The sequence below is a fragment of the Pongo abelii genome, chromosome 2 (genome assembly GCF_028885655.2).
Source record: "Pongo abelii isolate AG06213 chromosome 2, NHGRI_mPonAbe1-v2.0_pri, whole genome shotgun sequence".
NCBI lineage: Eukaryota > Metazoa > Chordata > Mammalia > Primates > Hominidae > Pongo > Pongo abelii.
Window position 1 is genome coordinate 101,934,370 of NC_085928.1, and position 6,487 is coordinate 101,940,856.

Here is a 6,487-nt window from a genome sequence, read left to right on the forward strand (position 1 = left end):
TACGAGCCATGACACCTTTGCAAATAGCCAGCTCCTTTGGAATGGAGCTCCCTGGCTTAGTCACTAGGGAGACTTCTCACACCTGGGGGCCTCCAAGATGCTGTGACTGGGAGCACATGGGAAACTGATGCTGTCTCCCTGGGGTCAGGGCCAGTGGAGGTGCTGCTTCTCACAGCATCCTCCCACCCCGCGCATAGAGGCTAGAGCCTTTGAGCCACCACCCAGAGGCCCTGATGTTAGTGAGTGTGCATGCGTGTGGACAGGTACCTGTGCATGTGTGCATGTGGGAGGAGGGTGGAGCAGAAAAGGAATAGAACCATATCACACATTCCCCCTTGGGACAGGCAGTCGCCATTTTTGGTGGAGGAGAGGGCATCTGGATGCCTCTCAATGAGTAATTGGGAGACATTTTTGGTGGGTTAGGAGAGCCACTTTGGGTCTGGAGAGACTATGAAGGCAGTCTTGTCTAAGGATTTGACCTGTGAAGGGGAGCTTTCAAACTCATCTCTAACCTCAACAGGAACATGCCTCATGAATAAACTCGAACAGATGTGTTTAGAACAACTGAGGGGCAGTAAGTCTTATGCAATCCCAAAACAGAAGCAAGATTTTCATAAGCCATTCCCAGCCTTCCAGGTCTGAGGGGTTATAATCGTCTTCATCAACATGCTAACAGTGCCCTCTGGTGTTTGGCAGCAAAACACAGGCTTATGAATACGGGGTACGGAGCATCCATCAGTTCTGTAGACATTAAACTGCCTCTGAACATGGAGTCCTGGGCCAGGCATCATGAGGGGAAGAAAGGTTAAGAAGACAGAAAGATCCCTGGAGCTTCTGATCTAGCAGGACAGACAGACCCATAACTGTAGGACAGACAGAGAATGACATGGGCTATAACGGGGGTACAAAGAGAGACAGTAAGAGTGCCTAGAGATGAAGAAGTAGCCCTTAGGCTGTGTTTAACAGGCTGAAGATGGATGCCAGGACTTTCCAGGCTGAGAACCCCAGGCCCAGGGCCCAGTATTCTGAGGCAGCCAGAGCAGAACGCCTGTGGGTGGGGTGTCCTGGGAGATGCAGCTATGGAAGGCCCTACTTGTAGAAGGTCTTGAATGCCAATCTCAGCAGGGCCATCCTGAGCAAAGAGTTAGCAGATGTTTTATGGTAATTGGCAGAAGGGAAAAGTGTGGATGTGTCAGAGAAGCAAGTGGACACAGGAAACCATGCAGACAGAAGACTTTTGCTGCCCATCCTATGAGGCATCAAGGTCTGAGCTGAGCACTGACAATGGGAAGGAGAGGAAGGCAAACATTTGAAAAACAGTCAAACTGACAACAAAGAGGTTGGCTGAACAGAGAGGGAAGCTGAAGGAAATTCTGAGGTTTCTGGCCTTAGTTTATGGTTCCCGTAAAGGTAACGATTAGAGGAAGGGGAGCAGGTGCTTTGGGAAAGTTTTATTTAACATCTATTTCTACTATCCCTAAGTGAACTAATTTGTCCCAGCTCCTAAGTTATGAAACAGTAATTAATTCTAATAAGACACATCAGTTATGAAAATAGGTATTAAAAATTTTACATGTGTTTGTAATGAAACAGGCATTTAAAAGAAGATGAGCTTGGGGCATCTTGTAGTGTCAGAAAGTAAAAAGTGCTCAAAAACAAAACCAAACAAAACCAAACACACAGTCATGGGGATGTGTGGAAAGGACACATGAACACCCAGTGGCCAAAGCAATTTCAGCAACAAAAGTATTATTACATTGTAACCCAAAGTATAAAATGCATGTCCAGGAGTCCATGCTAAATGATTGAATAGGCTGTGCGCGGTGGCTCATGCCTGTAATCCCAGCATTTTGGGGGGCCGAGGCGGGTGGATCACCTGAGGTCAGGAGTTCGAGACCAGCCTGACCAACCTGGTGAACCCCTTCTCTACTAAAAATACAAAATTAGCCGGGCATGGTGGCACATGCCTGTAATCCCAGCTACTTGGGAGGCTGAAGCAGGAGAATCACTTGAACTCGGGAGGCAGAGGTTGCAATGAGCTAAGATCACACCACTGCACTCCAGCCTGGGCAACAAGAGTGAAACTCCGTCTCAAAAAAAAAAAAAAGAAAAAAAAAAAAGATTGACTAAATAAATAAGCAGGAGAGAATAGGTAAATCTCCCATGCAGAACCATTCCAAATAATTTATGTAGATACTCCATCCTCAAGGAGGAGTTGCATAAAAATCTCTACTTAACTGTGGGCTCCACATAGTGACTTCCCTTTGGAAGGTACAGTATGAAAAGAGGAAAAGCCTGGGTGCGATGGCTCACACCTGTAACCCCAGCACTTTGGTAGGCTGAGGTGGGTGGATCTAGAGGTCAGGAGTTCGCGACCAGCCTGGCCAACATGGTGAAACCCCATCTCTACTAAAAAAAAATTAGCTGGTGTGGTGGTGCACACCTGTAATCCCAGCTACTTAGGAGGCTGAGGCAGGAGAATTGCTCGAACCCGGGAGGCAGAGGTTGCAGTGAGCCAAGATTGTACCACTGCATTCCGGCCTAGGCAACAGAGTACAACTCCATCTAAAAAAAAAAAAAAAAGAAAGAAGAAAAGAAAAGGGGGAAAAAGGGTAACTTTACAGTGGAGAAATCTGACAAAACCTACCTCAGCCAAATGATCAAAGTCAACCTCAACAGTGACAGGTCATGTTGATACTATGTAACTTTGATATGATGTGATGAAAATGGCACTTCTCCTGTGTCTTCCTCCAAAACTCATAACCCCAGTCTAATCATGAGAAAAACATCAGAACAATCCCAGTTGAGAGACACTCTGCAAAATACTTGACCAGTACTCCTCAGAAGGGTCAAGGTCTTCAGAATCAAGGGAAGTCTGCTACTCCATCACAGCCAAGAGGAACCTAAGGAGATATGACACAATGCAATGTGGTATCCTGGAACAGAAAAGACAAGAAAAGCTCAATAAAATTTGGACTTTAGTTAATAATGATGTATCAATATTCGTTCTTTAATTGTGACAAATTTGCTATACTAATGTGTTAATAGTAGGAGAAATTAGGTTTGGGATATATGGGGACTCTATACTATCTTTACAATGTTTCTGTAAGTCTAAAACTATTCTAAATTAAAAGCTTATTTAAGAAAGAAGCTGGCTGGGTGTGGTGGCTCACACTTGTAATCTCAGCACTTTAGGAGGCCAAGGTGGGCAGATCCCTTGAGCCCAGGAGTTCAAGACCAGCCTTGGCAACATGGTGAAACCTCATCTCTAAAAAAAATTTAAAAAATTAGCCAGGTATGGTGGTGCATGCCTATAGTCTTAGCTACTTGGAAGGCTCAGGTGGGAGGATTACCTGAGCCCAGGGAGGTCGGGGCAGTGAGCCATGATCATGCCACTGAACAGAGTGAGACCCTGACTCAAAAAAAAAAAAAAAAAAAGGGCTGGGCGCAGTGGCTCACACTTGTAATCCCAGCACTTTGGGCGGCCGAGGCAGTCAGGAGTTCGAGACCAACCTGACCAGCTTGGTGAAACCCCATCTCTACTAAAAATACAAAATTAGCCTGGCATGGTGGTGCGTGCCTGTAATCCCAGCTACTTAGGAGGCTGAGGAGGAGAATCGCATCACTGCATTCCTGCCTGGGCAACAGAGTGAGACTCCCTCTCAAAAAAAAAAAAAAAAAAGAAAAGAAAAGAAAAGAAAGAAAAAAGCAACAAGAGGCCAGGCGTGGTGGCTCACACCTGTAATCTCAGCACTTTGGGAGGGTGAGGTGGGCGGATCACGAGGTCATAGAGACTCTGTCTCAAAAAAAAAAGAAATAAGCAAGTTATTTAGTGGAGAATGACTGATTAGGCCCAGATGAAGAATAGAACATTTCAAAGTTGGACTTTCCAGCCTATAAAAATAGGGTTGGCTATTAACATCAGTGGAGACTAAAAATACAAAGAGTAAGAAATAGTTAATAGGGGTGTGTGTGTGTGTGTGTGTGTGTGTGTGTGTATGCATGCACTGTCATGTTAGCTAAGCAAGTACCCAGAAAGCCAACTGTACACAGAGGTAGGGCAGCTGACATCTGGGTGACAAAAACTGCCCCCTCCCAAGCTCCCTTTCTACCCACTGAAGCTAAAGTCGAGAGGGCACTGTTAGGGGCCATTACTCTCAGTTAAGATAGTGTTTCTCACACTTGAGTATACAAATAGACTCCTTAAGAAAAGATATTAATACTACCACAGATCCCTAAGAATATGCCTGGTGACCCAAGTTACAGAAACTCTAGGTTTAGAACTAAAGTCTTAATCTAAGGAGCGTCTTTCAGTTGTGAATTATCACTGCAAGAGTTGAATCTTTAGAATGGGTTAAATATTGTGTTTTATATGAAAGCTCACAATTAAAAAATGTTCCTGTTACTTGCAGAGCTCTGACAAAATTTCCCTGGATGCCCAGATAAGCAAGGATAGCATTGAGTGGTTAAATCCAAGAGAAAGGAAATGAAAAAAAAGGGCATAATTGTGGGGAGCCCTAGGAGGACAGCTGTGCAGGAGCTCTAGGAGCAGCCAGCCCTGGAGGAGGCGGCTCTGGGAGGCAGGTCTTCAGGAAAAGAAGTCCAGCTGATAGTGATCTGATGCCTGGTCTATGAGGAAAATTGCATTTTGAGACATTTTGTTGATCATTTGCAACATTTCAGAAGAATTAGCAATAGGTATATACCAAAAAAGAAGCAATTATTAATTTCAGAAAAAAACATTGTACAAAAGAGGAAAGGTAATCATAGTGTACTGCCTGGCTCAGTGGTGAACAGTATTTCTAGCATCATAATAATATAAACATTGAAAGTTAACAAAAATTGTGATACAATTATCTGAGGTGAATGAAAACGGGAAGATTATGTTTTTTTAATTTAATTTTTCTTTTTTTGAGACAGCGTCTTGCTCTGTCGCCCAGGCTGGAGAGCAGTGGCGCGATCTCGGCTAACTGCAACCTCCACCTCCCAGACTCAAACGATTCTCCTGCCTCAGACTCCCGAGTATCTGGGATTATAGGCACCCACCACCGTGCCCAGTTAATTTTTGTATTTTTAGTAGAGATGGGGTTTCACCATGTTGGCAAGGCTGGTCTTTAACTCCTGACCTAAAGTCATTCATCCGCCTTGGCCTCCCAAAATGCTGGGATTAACAAGCGTGAGCCACCGTGCCCAGCCAAAAATGGGAAGATTCTAAAGGTGCTAAATCTTTCTGTAATGTAATAGAAAGTCAATACTGTCTAAGATTAATAAATTAAGAAACAGCTTTAAAAAATGGGAAGTAGTTGCCTTTAGAGAGTAGGAATGGAAGTAGGGAAGGGTAAGTCAAACTGTTTTTCATTATAATCCTTTTAGTACTATTAGACTTTTAAGTCTATGTTACTTTGCCTGTATACTTTGATAATAACAAAAAGACACAGATAGCCTCCATTTGATTTCAAGCGAATTTGCTCAAATCCAAAGGCACTCATTGCATACACACCTTGGATATAAATCTTCAGGGTCTGCAATGTTTGGAATGAGAACATTGTCTTTCGTCTTTAGTGGCGATGATTCAGTGGCAAGATGTTGAGAACTATCTGGCAATGGTTCTGATTTCTCCCCACTAACCAAATCCCATGAAATCATTAAAAACATAAAAATGTAAGATAGGCTTTGTTCAATTTCTCCCTAGGCCTTCTGCCAGATTCCCATCCTAGTTGTCTTGCCTGCTTTTTGTTTGTTTGAGACAGAGTCTTGCTCTGTCGCCCAGGCTGGAGGGCAGTGGCACAATCTCGGCTCACTGCAACCTCCGCCTCCCCGATTCAAGCAATTCTCCTGCCTCAGCCTCCCGAGTAGCTGGGGTTACAGGCGCCTGCCACCATGCCCAGCAAATTTTTGTATTTTCAGTAGAGATGGGGTTTCACCATGTTGGCTAGGCTGGTCTCGAACTCCTGACCTCAAGTGAACTGTCTGCCTTGGCCTCCCAAAGTGCTGGGATTACAGGTATGAGCCACTGAGCCAGGCCACCTTGCCTAATTTGAATGTCCTGGCATGCAAATTCATATTTAAACTCTGGACGGAAATGCTTGAATCACCAGGCAGTGAGGGTTTGACTGGGCTCACTCATGCTGTGGAGGTGTGCTGAAGCCCACACCAGTCTGGAGAGAATGGAGTCCCTTATGCCCCATGTATAAGCATGGCAGTCCTTGACCTGTTTGAGTCCAGGGCCCCAAGCCTTGGGCCTATTCTCCATCCAGTGTGGACTGCTATGCTGGCTCACCTCCTTAATGAGAACCTGTGTACTTATTATTTGCACAATGATTGATGAAGATTCTCTGCCTCTGTAATGCCAATTTCCATATAAACAGGTTTCTTTAGCTCCAAAGAAACATGTCTATATTCTAAGCTAAAAGTTCTACATTAATTCCCTAAATTTTATGGATTAGGAGGGTGAGCTTTCTTACTTTCGTACTCTACCCCGTAGAAT